General features: G+C 42.7%; 6 non-coding genes across 6 annotated transcripts; all 6 read right to left on the bottom strand.

Annotated features, from left to right (window-relative positions):
- Positions 1-843: 843 nt before the first annotated feature.
- On the bottom strand, positions 844-924 carry TRNAS-AGA (transfer RNA serine (anticodon AGA)). Its single transcript has one exon. It is a non-coding gene; the product is annotated as a tRNA-Ser (tRNA).
- Positions 925-2,576: 1,652 nt separating this feature from the next.
- TRNAS-AGA (transfer RNA serine (anticodon AGA)) lies at positions 2,577-2,657 on the bottom strand. Its single transcript has one exon. It is a non-coding gene; the product is annotated as a tRNA-Ser (tRNA).
- A 1,652-nt stretch (positions 2,658-4,309) lies between these two features.
- TRNAS-AGA (transfer RNA serine (anticodon AGA)) lies at positions 4,310-4,391 on the bottom strand. Its single transcript has one exon. It is a non-coding gene; the product is annotated as a tRNA-Ser (tRNA).
- Positions 4,392-18,309: 13,918 nt separating this feature from the next.
- On the bottom strand, positions 18,310-18,391 carry TRNAS-AGA (transfer RNA serine (anticodon AGA)). The gene has a single exon. It is a non-coding gene; the product is annotated as a tRNA-Ser (tRNA).
- A 1,489-nt stretch (positions 18,392-19,880) lies between these two features.
- Positions 19,881-19,952, bottom strand: TRNAH-GUG (transfer RNA histidin (anticodon GUG)). Its single transcript has one exon. It is a non-coding gene; the product is annotated as a tRNA-His (tRNA).
- Positions 19,953-23,898: 3,946 nt separating this feature from the next.
- TRNAH-GUG (transfer RNA histidin (anticodon GUG)) lies at positions 23,899-23,970 on the bottom strand. The gene has a single exon. It is a non-coding gene; the product is annotated as a tRNA-His (tRNA).
- Positions 23,971-26,356: the final 2,386 nt, after the last annotated feature.

Raw genomic sequence — 26,356 nt, 5'->3', positions numbered from 1 at the left:
TTAGGTTTTTGAGGAATTATTGAAACTGACCTCAGTGACCCATGTTCAGAGCTGTGGCTAATGACTGCGTGCCTAATTATGATGAAGCAAGCACCATGGCTCGTAGGGGCCCCACAACTGGCTTTTCTTAGCTCATTGAATTAAAGTATAAACCTCTGCCATGTATGAGTGGTAAAGCCTTGTTAATTTGGTTTCTTTTCCAATTCACGTCTGACAACAAGATGAAGGAACATTGGGGCATCAGAAGCTTTGGAAAGTAGCCACCAACCTCAGAGAAAAAGAGAAAGAGGGAAAAGGCAGTATGAGTGTGGAGAAAACAGCAGCAGGTACAAGGAGCTCAAATGAGATTAATGGCGCCTAAATAGAGCACGTAAAGGAACAGTTACAAATCTAAGAAAAGGGAAAGAAAGACTAGGAAAAAAACACGGAAAGAGCCTGTAGATAAAATTCTCTTCCTGGTACAGCAGGCTAAGAGAAATTACACAGGTAGCAGTTAAGCTTGTAACACGGGGAGAATAGAAAAGAAAATGCAGTTTTATGAAGTGTGTTTGCCTAATCCAGCAAGCACTTTTGTTTTATTTTTCTATTTGCTTCTTTTATTGGTAAAGTAAGTTTCAAGTGCATGAATGGTATGACTTTGAGAGCCAGGGTATAATAATTTGAAGTGTTTGCACCAGCGCTAATGTAGGACGAGAGTTATAGCAAAGATATGAAAGGGGTAGCGATAATAAATATGTGAAAGGGCAATAGTGACACCAAAATAAGCCACCTATTTATAAAACTGACATGGAAGAAATTCTAAAGGTTAACTTCTGAAATTGTAGCCGATGTTAAAAAGTTTCTTGTTGTTGGCAGGATTCGAACCTGCGAGGGGGACCTCAATGGATTTCTAGTCCATCTCCTTAACCACTCGGCCACAACAACTGACTGTAAGTTTTGTGCAAATAATCTGTATGAAAGTTTTCAAGGTGTCCCACAGCAAATTCCTGATATTCTGCAATGCACTTTTTAAAAATAATGTTTTTTTCAGCAGGCACATTCTCTCCTAAAAACAAAAATAAGGCTGCATCTTATAATCATGTGTGTTTAAATAATTTGTTGTTAGATCGTTTAAATATTTTAAAGGATCTGTTTTTAATAGACATTTTACAAAAACAACTGGTACATTTGGTAATTCTGTAAAAGAAAAACCCAACTGCCGTGACATTGCCAACCACAATGCCGTGACTCGGATTCGAACCGAGGTTGCTGCGGCCACAACGCAGAGTACTAACAACTATACGATCACGGCGAGCTACTTGGGCTCAAAAACATAATAGACATGGAGAATTTATAATTCGGAACACTCAGGGAACTCCTGTGATAGGCTGAATGTGTTCATTGCTTCCTCATTCCTTATACAAAGGCTTTGTATCCTCAGTGGTTGATAGGCTGAAACCGTTTCCTGGCCGCCTGCTTGTGAACTGCCAGAAGTCAAAGATCACACATACACTTGTGGGCCTGTGATGGGACACCAATGCAGAGAAACACACCTGGTGCAGATCTTCTATTCTGTCTATTAGACCTGCATCTCCCCTGTACCTCCTCAAGCCATCTGTATGTGCAGCAAGAAAAAGTTAAGGAGCGGTCCATCTACACTTTTATAGGGAGGATGCTGCCGTGAGCTCCTCCCAGCTAATCACACAAACAGCAGTAAAGCAAGATAACTACACAGTTAGGGGGGACTGCATGGTTAGGTTTTTGAGGAATTATTGAAACTGACCTCAGTGACCCATGATCAGAGCTGTGGCTAATGACTGCGTGCCCAATTATGATGAAGCAAGCACCATGGCTCGTAGGGGCCCCACAACACGCTTTTCTTAGCTCATTGAATTAAAGTATAAACCTCTGCCATGTATGAGTGGTAAAGGCTTGTTAATTTGGTTTATTTTCCAATTCACGTCTGACAACAAGATGAAGGAACATTGGGGCATCAGAAGCTTTGGAAATTAGCCACCAACCTCAGAGAAAGAGAGAAAGAGGGAAAAGGCAGTATGAGGTGTGGAGAAAACAGCAGCAGGTACAAGGAGCTCAAATGAGATTAATGGCGCCTAAATAGAGCACATAAAGGAACAGTTACAAATCTAAGAAAAGGGAAAGAAAGACTAGGAAAAAAACACGGAAAGAGCCTGTAGATAAAATTCTCTTCCTGGGACAGCAGGCTAAGAGAAATTACACAGGTAGCAGTTAAGCTTGTAACACGGGGAGAATAGAAAAGAAAATGCAGTTTTATGAAGTGTGTTTGCCTAATCCAGCAAGCACTTTTGTTTTATTTTTCTATTTGCTTCTTTTATTGGTAAAGTAAGTTTCTAGTGCATGCATGGTATGACTTTGAGAGCCAGGGTATAATAATTTGAAGTGTTTGCACCAGCGCTAATGTAGGACGAGAGTTATAGCAAAGATATGAAAGGGGTAGCGATAATAAATATGTGAAAGGGCAATAGTGACACCAAAATAAGCCACCTATTTATAAAACTGACATGGAAGAAATTCTAAAGGTTAACTTCTGAAATTGTAGCCGATGTTAAAAAGTTTCTCGTTGTTGGCAGGATTTGAACCTGCGAGGGGCACCTCAATGGATTTCTAGTCCATCTCCTTTACCACTCGGCCACAACAACTGACTGTAAGTTTTGTGCAAATAATCTGTATGAAAGTTTTCAAGGTGTCCCACAGCAAATTCCTGATATTCTGCAATGCACTTTTTAAAAATAATGTTTTTTTCAGCAGGCACATTCTCTCCTAAAAACAAAAATAAGGCTGCATCTTATAATCATGTGTGTTTAAATAATTTGTTGTTAGATCGTTTAAATATTTTAGAGGATCTGTTTTTAATAGACATTTTACAAAAACAACTGGTACATTTGGTAATTCTGTAAAAGAAAAACCCAACTGCCGTGACATTGCCAACCACAATGCCTTGACTCGGATTCGAACCGAGGTTGCTGCGGCCACAATGCAGAGTACTAACAACTATACAATCACGGCGAGCTACTTGGGCTCAACAACATAATAGACATGGAGAATTTATAATTCGGAACACTCAGGGAACTCCTGTGATAGGCTGAATGTGTTCATTGCTTCCTCATTCCTTATACAAAGGCTTTGTATCCTCAGTGGTTGATAGGCTGAAACCGTTTCCTGGCCGCCTGCTTGTGAACTGCCAGAAGTCAAAGATCACACATACACTTGTGGGCCTGTGATGGGACACCAATGCAGAGAAACACACCTGGTGCAGATCTTCTATTCTGTCTATTAGACCTGCATCTCCCCTGTACCTCCTCAAGCCATCTGTATGTGCAGCAAGAAAAAGTTAAGGAGCGGTCCATCTACACTTTTATAGGGAGGATGCTGCCGTGAGCTCCTCCCAGCTAATCACACAAACAGCAGTAAAGCAAGATAACTACACAGTTAGGGGGGACTGCATGGTTAGGTTTTTGAGGAATTATTGAAACTGACCTCAGTGACCCATGATCAGAGCTGTGGCTAATGACTGCGTGCCCAATTATGATGAAGCAAGCACCATGGCTCGTAGGGGCCCCACAACACGCTTTTCTTAGCTCATTGAATTAAAGTATAAACCTCTGCCATGTATGAGTGGTAAAGGCTTGTTAATTTGGTTTCTTTTCCAATTCACGTCTGACAACAAGATGAAGGAACATTGGGGCATCAGAAGCTTTGGAAATTAGCCACCAACCTCAGAGAAAGAGAGAAAGAGGGAAAAGGCAGTATGAGGTGTGGAGAAAACAGCAGCAGGTACAAGGAGCTCAAATGAGATTAATGGCGCCTAAATAGAGCACATAAAGGAACAGTTACAAATCTAAGAAAAGGGAAAGAAAGACTAGGAAAAAAACACGGAAAGAGCCTGTAGATAAAATTCTCTTCCTGGGACAGCAGGCTAAGAGAAATTACACAGGGAGCAGTTAAGCTTGTAACACGGGGAGAATAGAAAAGAAAATGCAGTTTTATGAAGTGTGTTTGCCTAATCCAGCAAGCACTTTTGTTTTATTTTTCTATTTGCTTCTTTTATTGGTAAAGTAAGTTTCAAGTGCATGAATGGTATGACTGAGAGAGCCAGGGTATAATAATTTGAAGTGTTTGCACCAGCGCTAATGTAGGACGAGAGTTATAGCAAAGATATGAAAGGGGTAGCGATAATAAATATGTGAAAGGGCAATAGTGACACCAAAATAAGCCACCTATTTATAAAACTGACATGGAAGAAATTCTAAAGGTTAACGTCTGAAATTGTAACCGATGTTAAAAAGTTTCTCGTTGTTGGCAGGATTCGAACCTGCGCGGTTAGACCCCAATGGATTTCTAGTCCATCGCCCTAACCACTCGGCCACAACAACTGACTGTAAGGTTTGTGCAAATAATCTGTATGAAAGTTTTCAAGGTGTCCCACAGCAAATTCCTGGTATTCTGCAATGCACTTTTTAAAAATAATGTTTTTTTCAGCAGGCACATTCTCTCCTAAAAACAAAAATTGCATGAGTATATCTCTAGTTTGGAAAAGGATAGGCTTTCATGCATACTCTCATGTGGCACTCAAGTTTTTGGGACCCTATTGCACTCTGTTTTCGTGCTGCTTTTAGTCTATGGCCCATATTACAGAAGTCTACCATCTTTGAGTATTTGAGGCTCCTTTGTAAGTGCTTTATCTTTTTTACTTGAAGAGCTATATATTAAAGGGGTCAGGGAAAGATTGCATTTATGGAAGATAAAAGAAGGCACACTTGTCTCACCAAATGCCGTAGAGAAACCTGATGTTTTACTCATGTTATCCTTAGTTTGTTTTTGTTAGACCTTGCATTCTTAAGGTGGCCTCAACCCTACCTTATTGCTTTTCACCTACGCATTTTGCTGTATCTTTTTGTTGGCCTTAGGACTCTGATCACTTTATCGCTACTAATCAGTGCTGAAGTGCACGTGCTTCTTCCCTAATCATGTGTGTAATTGGAGTATACCTGACTGACAGATTTAATTTACTTGAAAGCCCCTTGTAAAGTGGTATACCATATACCCAGGGACTGATTGTGCCGCCAAAAGAAGTAGCATTTCAAACCTGTCTCAAGCCTGCTACTGCAGTGCCTGTGCTGCAGTGTACTGCCACTTAGACTTGCCATTTAAAACTACTTGCCAAGCCTTAAACTCCAATTTTATTACATATAATTAACCCCTAAGGTAGGCCCTAGGTAGTCCTAGGGGCATCATGCTATGTAAGTAAAAGGTAAGACATGTACTGTAGTAGTTTGCATGTCCTGGTAGTACCAAACAGTCTATTACATTTTTCACTACAGTGAGGTCTGCCCCTCTCATAGGTTAGCATTGGGTATTCCCTTATACTTTTTGGGGGGTAATTCCATATCAGAGAGGAGAAGCTTTATTTATTTATTGATAAATCCTATTTACTGGTGAGGTTGGATTTACCTTTACTATTTTATAAATGCCATTTTTAGAGAGTGTCACAAAAAAGGGGGAGTGTGGCCCATTCGGACATGAGTGGGGTAAGGGCCCATGTAGTTTATGAAAACAAAGAACCCACACTCAAAAAACTTTTCACACCGTTTTAACTCAGGATGAAAAAAGATAAACAAAACTGAATATGTTTATCTCGGCAATTACTTTCGCCGTTTTATTCAAGAATTTTGGAAGTGAAAAAATTATTTATATCAAGAGAAGTCTCAATGTCTTATACTTAATTGCCAAACACGTAAAATTATACAAATTCAAAGAAATACGTGAATGAACAAACATGTGAAAAAATACATATGAGTTAAAGACTCAAATCCAACATAACATAATTGCGCAATAATTTGACAAAAATAAACATTTAAATTATGCAGAGCATAAAACAAATATGCATTACAAAAGTAGGTGCAAAGGGAATACTCATTACATTATCATATGGTATTCAAAAAGTAATTGACCAAAAATGAAGCCTTTTGGTGTGCTTCCATATAACAAAACAACCTCTCGGTAGCAATGTTAACAGGCGTAATGTTCCTAACAGTCCTAATTATTTCTAAACTGGCTAGGATTTAATCCTGCACGCCTACGCGTTTCGAGTTTGGGAGGGGTCTTCACAAACTCTCTTCAGGGCCAAATATATTCCATTCCCCTTTCGATGACCTATTGATAAAAACACAAAAATTGAAGGTACTTATTACTGAAAGCTCCCCTCAACCTGCTCAAGCTGTCTCTTTTGTACAACAATAAAAAAGGGGGGACGTACCTCTAGGGATTTGAGGTAATTCAAATCGTCCAGAACAGTCTTGCAAATCAATACGGTCTGTGCTGTACTCTAAAAAGATTTACACAAAATTTAATGTAACCTTAAAAGTCAAATAGGCCTTTCAGTACTGAATTAAATGTCACCACGGCGTGTGGTTCCTACCTGCTTAATAGGTGCAAGAGAAACCAATTTGTGCTGTAGTTCTCAATTGTGTAAATATCTGTATTAAGCCTGGCGCGCTGAAAACAAATTGAGCGCATTACATATATTAAAAGCGGTTCATATTGAGGCTGTCCAGAGATTCATATATTTTAAAAAAACATGACTTACTGGTAGCGCTTTTGCTGTTTTGGAGTTCAAGCGTCTATTAGTTCACGGTGAACTCAGTAATTAATCCGGGGTCCTTTCATTGTAGGTATCTCTATTTCCGCGGTTCTGTGTAAATAAACGCGGGTGATTGTTAAGAGAGCCTTTTGTGTTGTGCGGGCTGAGAGACGCGTGCTGACTGTCTAATGGCAACCAAGCCGCGGTGCGGTTTCAGAAGATAGTGCTTAGCTAGCATTGCCGAACATGGCATATTTAATAAACAGAACGCGCGGGGCAGCCCAGCAGCAGGCGCTGCTGTTTCCAGTTAATAAAACCTGTCAGCGTTCTGTGTGACCAAGCGCGGGTGATAGTTCGTAAAGCATTTTGTATTATGCAGGCAATTGGACGCGTGCTGTCTATCTAATGACAACAAAGCCGCGAAGGCGTTTCAGAAGATTGTTAACGGCTAGCAATGCCGAAAATGAGAGATTTGATAAAAAGAAGAACGCGCGGGACAGCGCGGCAGTAAGCGCTGCCGTTTCCAGTTACTCATACCTGTCAGCGCCGCAGCCAGCGTTTCTGCCACACAGTGAATGCGCGTCAGTGCTCTCTGAAGCATGAAAGGACCCTCCTGATCAGGCTCGGCCAATCAGAGTGGGATTAATTTTTTGGCGCCGCAATGGGGCATTATGGGACATGTAGTGCACTAAGCTCATTTTCAGTTACATGTCTCCTGAATCTATCACCATTCACGGGCTATAGGTGGAAGACCGCTGTGGTGCGGGGATTAAAGCCTAGACAGCTCACTCATTGAATTGAGGCCAGCATTAATTGTATCGAACCGCATTATTAAGTATGCCTCTTTACGCAGCAAGGCTTGCTCTACGTTAGGCGATTTATGTTGTGGATCCATTCCAGCCAGAACGGTCCATTTGAAGTCAGTTTCTTTGTGGTTTGCATGGGCAAAATGTTCAACCATAGGTGCATTAGGAACCTTTTTCTTAAGCCGTGAGCGATGTTGGGTGATCCGGACATTCACTTGTTGGCATGTTTTGCCTATATACAATTTGTTACAAGTACACAGGATCCCGTAAATTACATTCTTACTCTTACAGTTTGTGTGTAAACTGTGTCTCCATTTCATGCCATTGTGGCAAAATTCATCTCCTTCTACAACACTGGTGCAGGCAACACAAGTACCACATTTATGGTGGCCTGTGATGGGTTTGAGGTTCCATTTGGAAATTAGATCACTTTTGGGTTTTTGAATGAAGCTATCTGCTCTTATGATTTGTTGGCCAACGCTCAAATTTTTCTTCATGGCAAAAATGGGTTTTTCTAAAGGGAAACCCATCCCCTCCAACAAATGCCAATTGCGCAGAATAATCTGGCGAAACTTGTTAGTGTGTATTCCATATGTAGTGACACAAACGAGTTTGTCCATGTCTTTCTTAGTTTTGATTTTTAGGAGTTCTTCTCTCGGGGTGAAGCGTGCTCTTTTTTTTGAGTGTTTTAAAAGCTTTTTGGGGTAACCTCTTTTACTTAGCTCGTCACAAAAGGTGTCAGCATGTGTGTTGAATTCATCAAGGTCAGAGCAATTGCGCCTGATCCTGAGTAGCTGCCCATACGGGAGGTTATCCTTCAAACATTGGGGGTGGGCACTCTTGTAGTGTAGAATAGTGTTTTTGTCTGTGGCCTTTTTGAACAGAGTGGTGGTAAACTTACCCCCTGCTGTCCCCACAGCTACATCAAGAAACGTCATTCTCTGATTGCTACTGTCAATAGAGAATTTGATGTCAGGGTGTCGTAAATTCAGCCATTCATAAAAAGCCATTAGTTCAGTATGGCTCCCCTGCCACAGGAGCCAGACATCATCGATGTAACGTAGCCATTGCTTGATGTTTGCCCCATAGGGGTTGTCATTATAAATGAATTTCTCCTCGTACTGTGACATATACAGCACCGCCATCTCTGGAGCATAGGGACAACCCATGGCTGTCCCCTTGATTTGGACAAAATACTCGTTTTCAAATTTGAAATAATTGTTTTTGAGTGTAATTTGAGCCAAGGCCAAAATGAAGGCCGTTGGAACTCTATGGGGCCTTATGCGTTGCTCTAGATAAATTTCCATGACCTCAAGAGCCTCATCTTGGGGAATTTGAGTGTACAGTGAGGTAACGTCTAGAGTTACCATCAACTGCGTTTCAGAGTCAAACGTCATTTCTTGGAGTCTATTGATGAAGTCAATGGTGTCTCGTAGGTACGATTTGACCCCTTCCAAGAGTGGTTTAAGGAAAAAATCAATATATTTTGAAGCCGGCTCTAATGCTGAATCACAGCCAGAGACAATCGGCCTTCCCGGGGGTGTTGTGCTGTTTTTGTGTATCTTCGGTAGGAAGTAGAGAACGGGTGTTCTCGGTGATTTTTTATTTAGAAATTCATATTCTTTAGGACCCAAAAAGCCATTCTCCAATGCCTCTTTGGTGATACAGGAAATTTTATTTTGAATTTCTCTCAAAGGGTCATCTTTGACCGCTCGGTACCATTCAGGGTTGTCGACATGTGACCTACCTTCCGCAAGATACATTGTGCGTGGCCATACCACGACTGCACCACCCTTGTCAGCCTGCTTGATGATGATAGAAGGGTCTGATTTCAAATCTCTTATAGCTTTAAGCTGACCCTTACTGATATTATGGCTAATGAATGATTTTTCTTTTTCCAGTTTTGTCAATGATGACAAAACCGCTTGCTCGAACGCGTACACTTGTTTGGGAATATTAGTAGTGGGCGTGAATTTGGACTTTACTCGAAGGCCAGTGGTTTCAATGCTTGTTGCAGCTTCACTGCCGGCAAAGTACGTTTTTAATCTGATTTTTCTACAGAAGTCCAATGCCTCAAGCTTAAGTTTTGTAAAATCAGTGCGTTGCTTGGGGACAAATTTGAGACCTAAATTTAAGATCATGTTCTCGTCATCGGTGAGGGTTTTATTGGAAAGGTTCACTATTGTGGATACTTCTAGTTGTTGTAGTATCTGTTTCTTGTCCGCATTTCCCATGGCGGTTGTTTGAAGCGGACGTTTTGTTGTCCGCCCTTTCCTAAAAAAGGTTGGTTGGTGCCCTTTTTATTTTGCTGGCCCTGATTGGAATCAGGGGAAGATCCAGAGGATGAAGTAGATGAGAAAGTGGTAAACCTCGTTCTTGATCTACCCTGGTACGAGTTTAACGCTCTCTTTGAGTCAACGCTAGTATAGTAACCCTCCTTCAGGAAGGGGTATACTTGCTCTATTTTGAATGACTTAGAGTCTTTCTCAAACTGGGCTGTTTTAGTATTGATAGTTATATCTTTGAAGGTCTGGATTTCCTTCTCAATTTTGTCAAGCAGGCTTTTGGCCTCTACCTCTGTTTTATTATCAGCAATTGCTTTTAGTAATTCTGCTATCTCCTTTTCTTCCTCACTGCACAGACGTTGAGCGGTCTCAATTGTATGGACCATTAGGTCGCGGCTGCATTTAGTATTTATGTAACTAAAGCCTTTCTTGTATTCCGGATCTTCCACAAAAATCACTGGTATATTTTTCACCTGCAGGCCCCAAGGTATTGTGCCCGAACTATCACCCGCGCTTGGTCACACAGAACGCTGACAGGTTTTATTAACTGGAAACAGCAGCGCCTGCTGCTGGGCTGCCCCGCGCGTTCTGTTTATTAAATATCCCATGTTCGGCAATGCTAGCTAAGCACTATCTTCTGAAACCGCACCGCGGCTTGGTTGCCATTAGACAGTCAGCACGCGTCTCTCAGCCCGCACAACACAAAAGGCTCTCTTAACAATCACCCGCGTTTATTTACACAGAACCGCGGAAATAGAGATACCTACAATGAAAGGACCCCGGATTAATTACTGAGTTCACCGTGAACTAATAGACGCTTGAACTCCAAAACAGCAAAAGCGCTACCAGTAAGTCATGTTTTTTTAAAATATATGAATCTCTGGACAGCCTCAATATGAACCGCTTTTAATATATGTAATGCGCTCAATTTGTTTTCAGCGCGCCAGGCTTAATACGGATATTTACACAATTGAGAACTACAGCACAAATTGGTTTCTCTTGCACCTATTAAGCAGGTAGGAACCACACGCCGTGGTGACATTTAATTCAGTACTGAAAGGCCTATTTGACTTTTAAGGTTACATTAAATTTTGTGTAAATCTTTTTAGAGTACAGCACAGACCGTATTGATTTGCAAGACTGTTCTGGACGATTTGAATTACCTCAAATCCCTAGAGGTACGTCCCCCCTTTTTTATTGTTGTACAAAAGAGACAGCTTGAGCAGGTTGAGGGGAGCTTTCAGTAATAAGTACCTTCAATTTTTGTGTTTTTATCAATAGGTCATCGAAAGGGGAATGGAATATATTTGGCCCTGAAGAGAGTTTGTGAAGACCCCTCCCAAACTCGAAACGCGTAGGCGTGCAGGATTAAATCCTAGCCAGTTTAGAAATAATTAGGACTGTTAGGAACATTACGCCTGTTAACATTGCTACTGAGAGGTTGTTTTGTTATATGGAAGCACACCAAAAGGCTTCATTTTTGGTCAATTACTTTTTGAATACCATATGATAATGTAATGAGTATTCCCTTTGCACCTATTTTTGTAATGCATATTTGTTTTATGCTCTGCATAATTTAAATGTTTGTTTTTGTCAAATTATTGCGCAATTATGTTATGTTGGATTTGAGTCTTTAACTCATATGTATTTTTTCACATGTTTGTTCATTCACGTATTTCTTTGAATTTGTATAATTTTACGTGTTTGGCAATTAAGTATAAGACATTGAGACTTCTCTTGATATAAATAATTTTTTCACTTCCAAAATTCTTGAATAAAACGGCGAAAGTAATTGCCGAGATAAACATATTCAGTTTTGTTTATCTTTTTTCATCCTGAGTTAAAACGGTGTGAAAAGTTTTTTGAGTGTGGGTTCTTTGTTTTCATAAACTACATGGGCCCTTACCCCACTCATGTCCGAATGGGCCACACTCCCCCTTTTTTGTGAAAGTTTAGAGCGGGTGTTTACCCGAGCGAGTTAGGACTGAGACAATTAAGGTCTCCATTGACATCACGAAATTGATTAATACTATACAAGGAACTCCTTTCCTTGTAAAAGCATGTCAGAGAAGGAAACATTGTCTTTTACTGAAAACCACATACAAAACTTGATTGCTTCTAATCCCTTCTCAGGCATTTCTCTAAGTACCACTGCTAAACATCAAAATGAGGCAGACAGGTTAACTCGTCTCCAAAAAAAGCATATAAGGACAGAACTGCATGGACATTTCCTTCTACAACATTTGCGGGCGGGCACAATACCTTGGGGCCTGCAGGTGAAAAATATACCAGTGATTTTTGTGGAAGATCCGGAATACAAGAAAGGCTTTAGTTACATAAATACTAAATGCAGCCGCGACCTAATGGTCCATACAATTGAGACCGCTCAACGTCTGTGCAGTGAGGAAGAAAAGGAGATAGCAGAATTACTAAAAGCAATTGCTGATAATAAAACAGAGGTAGAGGCCAAAAGCCTGCTTGACAAAATTGAGAAGGAAATCCAGACCTTCAAAGATATAACTATCAATACTAAAACAGCCCAGTTCGAGAAAGACTCTAAGTCATTCAAAATAGAGCAAGTATACCCCTTCCTGAAGGAGGGTTACTATACTAGCGTTGACTCAAAGAGAGCGTTAAACTCGTACCAGGGTAGATCAAGAACGAGGTTTACCACTTTCTCATCTACTTCATCCTCTGGATCTTCCCCTGATTCCAATCAGGGCCAGCAAAATAAAAAGGGCACCAACCAACCTTTTTTAGGAAAGGGCGGACAACAAAACGTCCGCTTCAAACAACCGCCATGGGAAATGCGGACAAGAAACAGATACTACAACAACTAGAAGTATCCACAATAGTGAACCTTTCCAATAAAACCCTCACCGATGACGAGAACATGATCTTAAATTTAGGTCTCAAATTTGTCCCCAAGCAACGCACTGATTTTACAAAACTTAAGCTTGAGGCATTGGACTTCTGTAGAAAAATCAGATTAAAAACGTACTTTGCCGGCAGTGAAGCTGCAACAAGCATTGAAACCACTGGCCTTCGAGTAAAGTCCAAATTCACGCCCACTACTAATATTCCCAAACAAGTGTACGCGTTCGAGCAAGCGGTTTTGTCATCATTGACAAAACTGGAAAAAGAAAAATCATTCATTAGCCATAATATCAGTAAGGGTCAGCTTAAAGCTATAAGAGATTTGAAATCAGACCCTTCTATCATCATCAAGCAGGCTGACAAGGGTGGTGCAGTCGTGGTATGGCCACGCACAATGTATCTTGCGGAAGGTAGGTCACATGTCGACAACCCTGAATGGTACCGAGCGGTCAAAGATGACCCTTTGAGAGAAATTCAAAATAAAATTTCCTGTATCACCAAAGAGGCATTGGAGAATGGCTTTTGGGTCCTAAAGAATATGAATTTCTAAATAAAAAATCACCGAGAACACCCGTTCTCTACTTCCTACCGAAGATACACAAAAACAGCACAACACCCCCGGGAAGGCCGATTGTCTCTGGCTGTGATTCAGCATTAGAGCCGGCTTCAAAATATATTGATTTTTTCCTTAAACCACTCTTGGAAGGGGTCAAATCGTACCTACGAGACACCATTGACTTCATCAATAGACTCCAAGAAATGACGTTTGACTCTGAAACGCAGTTGATGGTAACTCTAGACGTTACCTCACTGTACACTCAAATTCCCCAAGATGAGGCTCTTGAGGTCATGGAAATTTATCTAGAGCAACGCATAAGGCCCCATAGAGTTCCAACGGCCTTCATTTTGGCCTTACCTCAAATTACACTCAAAAACAATTATTTCAAATTTGAAAACGAGTATTTTGTCCAAATCAAGGGGACAGCCATGGGTTGTCCCTATGCTCCAGAGATGGCGGTGCTGTATATGTCACAGTACGAGGATAAATTCATTTATAATGACAACCCCTATGGGGCAAACATCAAGCAATGGCTACGTTACATCGATGATGTCTGGCTCCTGTGGCAGGGGAGCCATACTGAACTAATGGCTTTTTATGAATGGCTGAATTTACGACACCCTGACATCAAATTCTCTATTGACAGTAGCAATCAGAGAATGACGTTTCTTGATGTAGCTGTGGGGACAGCAGGGGGTAAGTTTACCACCACTCTGTTCAAAAAGGCCACAGACAAAAACACTATTCTACACTACAAGAGTGCCCACCCCCAATGTTTGAAGGATAACCTCCCGTATGGGCAGCTACTCAGGATCAGGCGCAATTGCTCTGACCTTGATGAATTCAACACACATGCTGACACCTTTTGTGACGAGCTAAGTAAAAGAGGTTACCCCAAAAAGCTTTTAAAACACTCAAAAAAAAGAGCACGCTTCACCCCGAGAGAAGAACTCCTAAAAATCAAAACTAAGAAAGACATGGACAAACTCGTTTGTGTCACTACATATGGAATACACACTAACAAGTTTCGCCAGATTATTCTGCGCAATTGGCATTTGTTGGAGGGGATGGGTTTCCCTTTAGAAAAACCCATTTTTGCCATGAAGAAAAATTTGAGCGTTGGCCAACAAATCATAAGAGCAGATAGCTTCATTCAAAAACCCAAAAGTGATCTAATTTCCAAATGGAACCTCAAACCCATCACAGGCCACCATAAATGTGGTACTTGTGTTGCCTGCGCCAGTGTTGTAGAAGGAGATGAATTTTGCCACAATGGCATGAAATGGAGACACAGTTTACACACAAACTGTAAGAGTAAGAATGTAATTTACGGGATCCTGTGTACTTGTAACAAATTGTATATAGGCAAAACATGCCAACAAGTGAATGTCCGGATCACCCAACATCGCTCACGGCTTAAGAAAAAGGTTCCTAATGCACCTATGGTTGAACATTTTGCCCATGCAAACCACAAAGAAACTGACTTCAAATGGACCGTTCTGGCTGGAATGGATCCACAACATAAATCGCCTAACGTAGAGCAAGCCTTGCTGCGTAAAGAGGCATACTTAATAATGCGGTTCGATACAATTAATACTGGCCTCAATTCAATGAGTGAGCTGTCTAGGCTTTAATCCCCGCACCACAGCGGTCTTCCACCTATAGCCCGTGAATGGTGATAGATTCAGGAGACATGTAACTGAAAATGAGCTTAGTGCACTACATGTCCCATAATGCCCCATTGCGGCGCCAAAAAATTAATCCCACTCTGATTGGCCGAGCCTGATCAGGAGGGTCCTTTCATGCTTCAGAGAGCACTGACGCGCATTCACTGTGTGAAGGAATGTGGCAGAAACGCTGGCTGCGGCGCTGACAGGTATGAGTAACTGGAAACGGCAGCGCTTACTGCCGCGCTGTCCCGCGCGTTCTTCTTTTTATCAAATCTCTCATTTTCGGCATTGCTAGCCGTTAACAATCTTCTGAAACGCCTTCGCGGCTTTGTTGTCATTAGATAGACAGCACGCGTCCAATTGCCTGCATAATACAAAATGCTTTACGAACTATCACCCGCGCTTGGTCACACAGAACGCTGACAGGTTTTATTAACTGGAAACAGCAGCGCCTGCTGCTGGGCTGCCCCGCGCGTTCTGTTTATTAAATATCCCATGTTCGGCAATGCTAGCTAAGCACTATCTTCTGAAACCGCACCGCGGCTTGGTTGCCATTAGACAGTCAGCACGCGTCTCACAGCCCGCACAACACAAAAGGCTCTCTTAACAATCACCCGCGTTTATTTACACAGAACCGCGGAAATAGAGATACCTACAATGAAAGGACCCCGGATTAATTACTGAGTTCACCGTGAACTAATAGACGCTTGAACTCCAAAACAGCAAAAGCGCTACCAGTAAGTCATGTTTTTTTAAAATATATGAATCTCTGGACAGCCTCAATATGAACCGCTTTTAATATATGTAATGCGCTCAATTTGTTTTCAGCGCGCCAGGCTTAATACGGATATTTACACAATTGAGAACTACAGCACAAATTGGTTTCTCTTGCACCTATTAAGCAGGTAGGAACCACACGCCGTGGTGACATTTAATTCAGTACTGAAAGGCCTATTTGACTTTTAAATTTTGTGTAAATCTTTTTAGAGTACAGCACAGACCGTATTGATTTGCAAGACTGTTCTGGACGATTTGAATTACCTCAAATCCCTAGAGGTACGTCCCCCCTTTTTTATTGTTGTACAAAAGAGACAGCTTGAGCAGGTTGAGGGGAGCTTTCAGTAATAAGTACCTTCAATTTTTGTGTTTTTATCAATAGGTCATCGAAAGGGGAATGGAATATATTTGGCCCTGAAGAGAGTTTGTGAAGACCCCTCCCAAACTCGAAACGCGTAGGCGTGCAGGATTAAATCCTAGCCAGTTTAGAAATAATTAGGACTGTTAGGAACATTACGCCTGTTAACATTGCTACCGAGAGGTTGTTTTGTTATATGGAAGCACACCAAAAGGCTTCATTTTTGGTCAATTACTTTTTGAATACCATATGATAATGTAATGAGTATTCCCTTTGCACCTATTTTTGTATTGCATATTTGTTTTATGCTCTGCATAATTTAAATGTTTGTTTTTGTCAAATTATTGCGCAATTATGTTATGTTGGATTTGAGTCTTTAACTCATATGTATTTTTTCACATGTTTGTTCATTCACGTATTTCTTTGAATTTGTATAATTTTACGTGTTTGGCAATTAAGTATAAGACATTGAGACTTCTCTTGATATAAATAATTTTTTCACTTCCAAAATTCTTGAATAAAACGGCGAAAGTAATTGCCAAGATAAACATATTCAGTTTTGTTTATCTTTTTTCATCCTGAGTTAAAACGGTGTGAAAAGTTTTTTGAGTGTGGGTTCTTTGTTTTCATAAATTTTTAGAGAGTGAGCATTTCTCTGCACTTACTGCTCTATTTGCCTGAAAACCTATCTCCAATTGACGTCTGGATTGGGCTGCGAGACAGCTACATTTGTGCATTCCCTCTACATAGCCACAACACAGGTCACTCAACTGCAACTGCATTCTGATTGGCATGGGGGAGAGCTCCATTCCCCCCACCGCAAATAGGTTCAAGAACGATAATTTATGTCAGTAGGTACAATACAGCTACATCTTATAATCTTGTGTGTTTAAATAATTTGTCGTTAGATCGTTTAAATATTTTAAAGGATCTGTTTTAATAGACATTTTACAAAAACAACTGGTACATTTGGTAATTCTGTAAAAGAAAAACCCAACTGCCGTGACATTGCCAACCACAATGCCGTGACTCGGATTCGAACCGAGGTTGCTGCGGCCACAACGCAGAATACCAACCACTATACGATCACGGCGAGCTACTTGGGCTCAATAACATACAGTGACATGGAGAATGTATAATTCGGAACACTCAGGGAACTCCTGTGATAGGCTGAATGTGTTCATTGCTTCCTCATTTCTTATACAAAGGCTTTGTCTCCTCAGTGGTTGATAGGCTGAAACCGTTTCCTGGCCGCCTGCTTGTGAACTGCCAGGAGTCAAAGATCACACATACACTTGTGGGCCTGTGATGGGACACCAATGCAGAGAAACACACCTGGCGCAGATCTTCTATTCTGTCTCTTAGACCTGCATCTCCCCCGTACCTCCTCAAGCCATCTGTATGTGAAGCAAGAAAGAGGTAAGGAGCGCTCCATCTACACTTTTATAGGGAGGATGCTGCCGTGAGCTCCTCCCAGCTAATCACACAAACAGCAGTAAAGCAAGATAACTACACAGTTAGGGGGGACTGCATGGTTAGGTTTTTGAGGAATTATTGAAACTGACCTCAGTGACCCATGATCAGAGCTGTGGCTAATGACTGCGTGCCCAATTATGATGAAGCAAGCACCATGGCTCGTAGGGGCCCCACAACACGCTTTTCTTAGCTCATTGAATTAAAGTATAAACCTCTGCCATGTATGAGTGGTAAAGGCTTGTTAATTTGGTTGCTTTTCCAATTCACGTCTGACAACAAGATGAAGGAACATTGGGGCATCAGAAGCTTTGGAAAGTAGCCACCAACCTCAGAGAAAGAGAGAAAGAGGGAAAAGGCAGTATGAGGTGTGGAGAAAACAGCAGCAGGTACAAGGATCTCAAATGAGATTAATGGCGCCTAAATAGAGCACATAAAGGAACAGTTACAAATCTAAGAAAAGGGAAAGAAAGACTAGGAAAAAAACATGGAAAGAGCCTGTAGATAAAATTCTCTTCCTGGGACAGCAGGCTAAGAGAAATTACACAGGGAGCAGTTAAGCTTGTAACACGGGGAGAATAGAAAAGAAAATGCAGTTTTATGAAGTGTGTTAGCCTAATACAGCAAGCACTTTTGTTTTATTTTTCTATTTGCTTCTTTTATTGGTAAAGTAAGTTTCAAGTGCATGAATGGTATGACTGAGAGAGCCAGGGTATAATAATTTGAAGTGTTTGCACCAGCGCTAATGTAGGACGAGAGTTATAGCAAAGATATGAAAGGGGTAGCGATAATAAATATGTGAAAGGGCAATAGGGACACCAAAATAGGCCATCTATTTATAAAACTGACATGGAAGAAATTCTAAAGGTTAACTTCTGAAATTGTAACCGATATTAAAAAGTTTCTCGTTGTTGGCAGGATTCGAACCTGCGCGGGGAGACCACGATGGATTTCTAGTCCATCGCCTTAACCACTCGGCCGCAACAACTGACTGTAAGATTTGTGCAAATAATCTGTATGAAAGTTTTCAAGGTGTCCCACAGCAAATTCCTGGTATTCTGCAATGCACTTTTTAAAAATAATGTTTTTTTCAGCAGGCACATTCTCTCCTAAAAACAAAAATTGCATGAGTATATCTCTAGTTTGGAAAAGGATAGGCTTTCATGCATACTCTCATGTGGCACTCAAGTTTTTGGGACCCTATTGCACTCTGTTTTCGTGCTGCTTTTAGTCTATGGCCCATATTACAGAAGTCTACCATCTTTGAGTATTTGAGGCTCCTTTGTAAGTGATTTATCTTTTTTACTTGAAGAGCTATATAATAAAGGGGTCAGGGAAAGATTGCATTTATGGAAGATAAAAGAAGGCACACTTGTCTCACCAAATGCCGTAGAGAAACCTGATGTTTTACTCATGTTATTCTTAGTTTGTTTTTGTTAGACCTTGCATTCTTAAGGTGGCCTCAACCCTACCTTATTGCTTTTCACCTACGCATTTTGCTGTATCTTTTTGTTGGCCTTAGGACTCTGATCACTTTATCGCTACTAATCAGTGCTGAAGTGCACGTGCTTCTTCCCTAATCATGTGTGTAATTGGAGTATACCTGACTGACAGCTTTAATTGACTTGAAAGCCCCTTGTAAAGTGGTATACCATATACCCAGGGACTGATTGTGCCGCCCAAAGAAGTAGCATTTCAAACCTGTCTCAAGCCTGCTACTGCAGTGCCTGTGCTGCCGTGTACTGCCACTTCGACTTGCCATTTAAAACTACTTGCCAAGCCTTAAACTCCAATGTTATTACATATAGTTAACCCCTAAGGTAGGCCCTAGGTAGTCCTAGGGGCATCATGCTATGTAAGTAAAAGGTAAGACATTTACTGTGGTAGTTTGCATGTCCTGGTAGTACCAAACAGTCTATTACATTTTTCACTACAGTGAGGTCTACTCCTCTCATAGGTTAGCATTGGGTATTCCCTTATACTTTTTTGGGGGTAATTCCATATCAGAGAGGAGAAGCTTTATTTATTTATTGATAAATCCTATTTACTGGTGAGGTTGGATTTAACTTTACTATTTTATACATGCCATTTTTAGAGAGTGAGCATTTCTCTGCACTTACTGCTCTATTTGCCTGAAAACCTGTCTCCAATTGACGTCTGGATTGGGCTGCGAGACAGCTACATTTGTGCATTCCCTCTAGACAGCCACAACACAGGTCACTCAACTGCAACTGCATTCTGATTGGCATGGGGAAGAGCTCCATTCCCCCCACCGCGAATTGGTTCAAGAACGTTTATTTATGTCAGTAGGTACAATATAGCTACATCTTATAATCATGTGTGTTTAAATAATTTGTCGTTAGATCGTTTAAATATTTTAAAGGATCTGTTTTTAATAGACATTTCACAAAAACAACTGGTACATTTGGTAATTCTGTAAAAGAAAAACCCAACTGCCGTGACATTGCCAACCACAATGCCGTGACTCGGATTCGAACCGAGGTTGCTGCGGCCACAACGCAGAGTACTAACCACTATACAATCACGGCAAGCTACTTGGGCTCTATAACATACAGTGACATGGAGAATTTATAATTCGGAACACTCAGGGAACTCCTGTGATAGGCTGAATGTGTTCATTGCTTCCTCATTCCTTATACAAAGGCTTTGTCTCCTCAGTGGTTGATAGGCTGAAACCGTTTCCTGGCCGCCTGCTTGTGAACTGCCAGGAGTCAAAAATCACACATACACTTGTGGGCCTGTGATGGGACACCAATGCAGAGAAACACACCTGGCGCAGATCTTCTATTCTGTCTAGTAGACCTGCATCTCCCCTGTACCTCCTCAAGCCATCTTTATGTGAAGCAAGAAAGAGTTAAGGAGCGGTCCATCTACACTTTTATAGGGAGGATGCTGCCGTGAGCTCCTCGCAGCTAATCACACAAACAGCAGTAAAGCAAGATAACTACACAGTTAGGGGGGACTGCATGGTTAGGTTTTTGAGGAATTATTGAAACTGACCTCAGTGACCCATGATCAGAGCTGTGGCTAATGACTGCGTGCCTAATTATGATGAAGCAAGCACCATGGCTCGTAGGGGCCCCACAACACGCTTTTCTTAGCTCATTGAATTAAAGTATAAACCTCTGCCATGTATGAGTGGTAAAGGCTTGTTAATTTGGTTGCTTTTCCAATTCACGTCTGACAACAAGATGAAGGAACATTGGGGCATCAGAAGCTTTGGAAAGTAGCCACCAACCTCAGAGAAAGAGAGAAAGAGGGAAAAGGCAGTATGAGGTGTGGAAAAAACAGCAGCAGGTACAAGGAGCTCAAATGAGATTAATGGCGCCTAAATAGAGCACGTAAAGGAACAGTTACAAATCTCAGAAAAGGGAAAGAAAGACTAGGAAAAAAACACAGAATGAGCCTGTAGATAAAATTCTCTTCCTGGGACAGCAGGCTAAGAGAAATTACACAGGGAGCAGTTAAGCTTGTAACACGGGGAGAATAGAAAAGAAAGTGCAGTTTTATGAAGTGTGTTTGCCTAATCCAGCAAGCACTTTTATTTTATTTTTCTATTTGCTTCTTTTATTGGTAAAGTAAGTTTCAAGTGCATGAATGGTATGACTGAGAGAGCCAGGGTATAATAATTTGAAGTGTTTGCACCAGCGCTAATGTAGGACGAGAGTTATAGCAAAGATATGAAAGGGGTAGCGATAATAAATATGTGAAAGGTCAATAGTGACACCAAAATAAGCCACCTATTTATAAAACTAACATGGAAGAAATTCTAAAGGTTAACTTCTGAAATTGTATCCGATGTAAAAATGTTTCTCGTTGTTGGCAGGATTCGAACCTGTGCGGGGAGACCCCAATGGATTTCTAGTCCATTGCCTTAACCACTCAGCCAAACTGACTGTAAGTTTTGTGCAAATAATCTGTATGAAAGTTTTCAAGGTGTCCCACAGCAAATTCCTGATATTCTGCAATGCACTTTTTAAAAATAATGTTTTTTTCAGCAGGCACATTCTCTCCTAAAAACAAAAATAAGGCTACATCTTATAATCATGTGTGTTTAAATAATTTGTCGTTAGATCGTTTAAATATTTTAAAGGGAGGAGGAGCCAAGCCGGCGTCGAAGATGGCCGCCCAGTCCCCCGGCTCCGTGTACCATCTCCTTCCGAGGGCGCCTTCTGCCTGATATCCGGATTCGAAAGGGCACACACGGGCGCAGGAGCAGCTCCGGTACTCGATGGCGCGTCCCCGAGGTTTGTACCACCTCCACACGGGGAGAAACGGACAGCGGCGTTTGCGGCCCGAGGCAGCTTGAAGACCGGGGACTCGTCTGGACTGCAGGACCGGCCATCAATTGAACAACAACGGCCACCAGCTGCAGTGAGGGGCCGGTCGGCTCCGGATCGAATCGGACCGGCCGATTTTCGGATCGCTCGCTCAGCTGATTGGGGGCATGAGTTAGAGATCGACCCTTCATGGTTCCCCTGAGTCGTTTGTGCTTTTTTGGGAACTTTGCTTGCTTGCCGCCGGGGACCGTGGTGAGACCCGTCCCGCTAATTGCAGGAGAATCCCGAATTTGAGCCCGGCCGCGTTTAATAGCGCGGACTCCCTCGGCGGCTGTGTTTTGGCTACGTCTCCACTGTTTGGGTGCCCTGCTGGTGATACCATGACGCCTGATGCCCTGCTGCGCGTGCCCCGGCCCCGATCTATGATTGTGCTTCCTCGGAACGTAGCGAGGGGAGCAGAGTGCTGCATCCGTGAAACCGAGTCCCGACCTGATTTGCATCCTATGGAGGAAGGGAGCTTGACAAAAAGGGGGCACGGAGCAGAACTACATCTTGGCGATCTCCTTGCTGCCCTAGCTGACCTTCGCGATACCTTGGAGCAGGATGCCCGTTCACTGGGTGATAAGCTGGATGATGTTGTCTTTGTGGCGGAACTAATGAGCCCGGGTGGTTCGTGGGCGCACAGTGGGATGCTTCACTTCTTACCCAGACGCGACAATATGGCGCCGGCTACTGATATCCCAGAATCCGGGACACGGGCTCTCGAGGCATCTCCAGTTGGTGACATTCGTGATCTAGAACTATCCGTGGGCTCCTGCTTGGAACCGAGCGATGGACTTTCTTTCCACGCCATGCTGTTGGTATCTCTGGTTCTGCTCCAACCACGTTTTGACAATGTGACGATCTTTCCCTGCTCTGCTTTGCCGATTGCGATGTGGCAGTCATGTTATTGCGTCAGGTTGGGTCCATCACGCTGGCAGGAAACGGGCTCGGATGAGGTCCGATCGCATCGCAGCACTACAGAATTGCTGCTGTCTGGGTTTGCTCTGATATTCCTATTCCTTACGATTGCGGATTTGGAGTGCGACAATTTGGTGGGCCATCGTGGTATGCGCAGGACAGGACAAGGATAAATGATGTTTCCTCCGTCTCGATACTTCCTGCTTGCGGGTTTATGGGGGATGTGTGGCATATTGTCTTATTTGTTGCCATGCTGGGCTGATCCTGTGCCTAGTGCACTGTTCTATTGTACTGCTTTTAGCGGAGGTGTTTTACGTCCTGTCCGCATACGTTATTTGCAGAGGGAGAGGCCGGGGGACTGCTGGAAGGCTCCCCTCCGTTTTTCATTTCTTTCTTTTCCTTCCCTCGCTTGGGTTCCTCTTTTAGTCTAGGTGGGTGGTAGTTTCTTTTCTCTCTCTTCTAAATCTCGGGTTTCATAAAATGGGCGACAGGCACTCTGCTGAGGGGGAGGCCGTAGCCGGAGGCAGGGGTGCAGGGTGGGGGGTATTCTCTGTTTTTCTTTCCCTTATCAGTCTCTAGGGCCTCTTTTTCTCTCTTGCTCTGCTTGGCTTTTTTTTCCTTTCTTTCTTTTTCTTATCTTTGGGATTCCGAGTAGTAGGGGGCTTGCCGGATGTTCTTATGTCTCAAGCCAGTATGGGGGATGTTATAATAGTTCCTTTTTAGGTACGGCGGGCGTGTGCTGCATTGGGGGGCGTAATGTACTATTTGTTGTCTATCCTGTTTAGTGCGCGTTAGTGCCTGCGCCCCTCCTGCAGTGGTCCCGAATGTGCATATCCTGATTTGTGATGTCCCCTACCTCTGGTGTTACTAGATTGTATGACATCGAATCCTGTTCTATCTCTGAACTTTAAAAAAAAAAAAAAAAACTCTCTTATCCTGGTACCACTATGGTGCGACAGTATCCTGGGTGTTGATGTGGAATTGAGGAGGCGGGATGTATGTGTTTTGACTTATTGATTTGCATTGACCGTCTCTGTGATAATGGCCTGCTGTGCTCTTGCTGGCCTGCAATTGTATTTGCCTTATGTCACAATAAAGGTTTTAAAAAAAAAAACAAAAAAAAACAACAATATTTTAAAGGATCTGTTTTTAATAGACATTTTACAAAAACAACTGGTACATTTGGTAATTCTGTAAAAGAAAAACCCAAATGCCGTGACATTGCCAACCACAATGCCGTGACTCGGATTCGAACCGAGGTTGCTGCGGCCACAACGCAGAGTACTAACCACTATACGATCACGGCGAGCTACTTGGGCTCAATAGCATACAGTGACATGGAGAATTTATAATTCGGAACACTCAGGGAACTCCTGTGATAGGCTGAATGTGTTCATTGCTTCCTCATTCCTTATACAAAGGCTTTGTCTCCTCAGTGGTTGATAGGCTGAAACCGTTTCCTGGCCGCCTGCTTGTGAACTGCCAGAAGTCAAAGATCACACATACACTTGTGGGCCTGTGATGGGACACCAATGCAGAGAAACACACCTGGCGCAGATCTTCTATTCTGTCTATTAGACCTGCATCTCCCCTGTACCTCCTCAAGCCATCTGTATGTGAAGCAAGAAAAAGTTAAGGAGCGGTCCATCTACACTTTTATAGGGAGGATTCTGCCGTGAGCTCCTCCCAGCTAATCACACAAACAGCAGTAAAGCAAGATAACTACACAGTTAGGGGGGACTGCATGGTTAGGTTTTTGAGGAATTATTGAAACTGACCTCAGTGACCCATGATAAGAGCTGTGGCTAATGACTGCGTGCCTAATTATGATGAAGCAAGCACCATGGCTCGTAGGGGCCCCACAACACGCTTTTCTTAGCTCATTGAATTAAAGTATAAACCTCTGCCATGTATGAGTGGTAAAGGCTTGTTAATTTGGTTGCTTTTCCAATTCACGTCTGACAACAAGATGAAGGAACATTGGGGCATCAGAAGCTTTGGAAAGTAGCCACCAACCTCAGAGAAAGAGAGAAAGAGGGAAAAGGCAGTATGAGGTGTGGAGAAAACAGCAGCAGGTACAAGGAACTCAAATGAGATTAATGGCGCCTAAATAGAGCACATAAAGGAACAGTTACAAATCTAAGAAAAGGAAAAGAAAGACTAGGAAAAAAACACGGAAAGAGCCTGTAGATAAAATTCTCTTCCTGGGACAGCAGGCTAAGAGAAATTACACAGGGAGCAGTTAAGCTTGTAACACGGGGAGAATAGAAAAGAAAATGCAGTTTTATGAAGTGTGTTTGCCTAATCCAGCAAGCACTTTTGTTTTATTTTTCTATTTGCTTCTTTTAGTAATAAATGTTTTTTATTGAAGAAATCAACACGATACAGGTATCAACACACACGGGTGCTTGTCAATCAGGTCAGTAGAGCTAGGGTGCGAGTGCCTCAGAGGGTAGGGTATGCAGTATATAGAAATTGTAGTTATACACAGCAAGCCGCCTACAACCCAACCGGGCCGCCGCGTTTCAAAAAAAAAATGCAACGATAATGAGGGCAGCTCCAACTCCTGTCTTCAGCCCGCACCCTCTGATGGTGACCTAAAATATGGCTTATGCCCATCGCACAACCGTGCCATTGGTCAACACACTATAAAACTATCATCCCCCGTCCCTAGACCCCCCCAACCTGTCCCATCCCATAACCAGTCCCCCCCTCGCCCAGAAACTCCAACCCCAACAAACCCAAACCCCAACCCCAATGCTCCCCCCTTGAACCCCCCTCCCCCCCCGGTGATCCATGGTCTCGTTCCGGCTAGTCATACTTCATCCCGTTCCCGATTTGAGGGCAGGCATGGCGTTCCCCTCCGTTGGGGCAATCTCAGTCAACCTTAGCAATCGAAGATACCTCGGACAGGTGACTTCCACAAACTCCGAGGACAGAAGAGCTAGAAACGGCTGCCAGAGTTCCGCGTACCTCGCCCCTTCCCCAGCTTTATACAGAGAAAGTCTTTCCATACCCAGGACTAGCCACAGGCGGTGGAGCCACCCTTGATATGTGGGGCCGTGGGTCGTGCGCCAGTGGGTTACAATGTTCTGTAGGGCCGAGCCCAGAGCAATGGCTATCAAGCCCCCCCTTCGTGAGCGTAGGGGGTAGGTCAGTGCATTTGGGAGCCTTAGGATGACGTAGGATGGGAAACGCGGGATTTCAGTGTCAAAGTGTTTGTCCATATCATCCAGAACCTGACGCCAGTACCTCTGCAATAGGCTGCAGTCCCAAAGAATGTGCGTGAGGGTGCCTAGCTGTCCGCAGCCTCGCCAACACAGGGGGTCTTTGGTACTATCCATTTCATATAGGCGTTCTGGGGTGTAGTACCAGTAGGTCACCACCTTCGTTAGAGTGTCCGTGAGCCCCATATGGTATGCCGAATGTCGAGCCCTGTAGTATATACCCTCCCACTCTTTATGAGTAAATGTCCTCCCCATCTCCCTCTCCCACCATGCTCTACTCGCGCTGTATGTGTGCTGATGTTTGAGTGTGAGCATTTTATATAAGTCAGAGATTAGCTGCTTGTCCGACTTGCGGGTGATCAACCAATATTCGAAATTCGTCAGTCTCCGATCTGCGTCTGGTCTTACCGTCTTACCGAGGGCCCAATGCCTAACTTGTAAGTAATGGAGTCGTTCGGTCTCCGG

The sequence above is a fragment of the Lissotriton helveticus genome, chromosome 12 (assembly GCF_964261635.1).
Source record: "Lissotriton helveticus chromosome 12, aLisHel1.1, whole genome shotgun sequence".
NCBI lineage: Eukaryota > Metazoa > Chordata > Amphibia > Caudata > Salamandridae > Lissotriton > Lissotriton helveticus.
The sequence above is the reverse complement of the archived record's forward strand: the minus strand, read 5'-3'. Positions and strand labels throughout refer to the sequence as shown.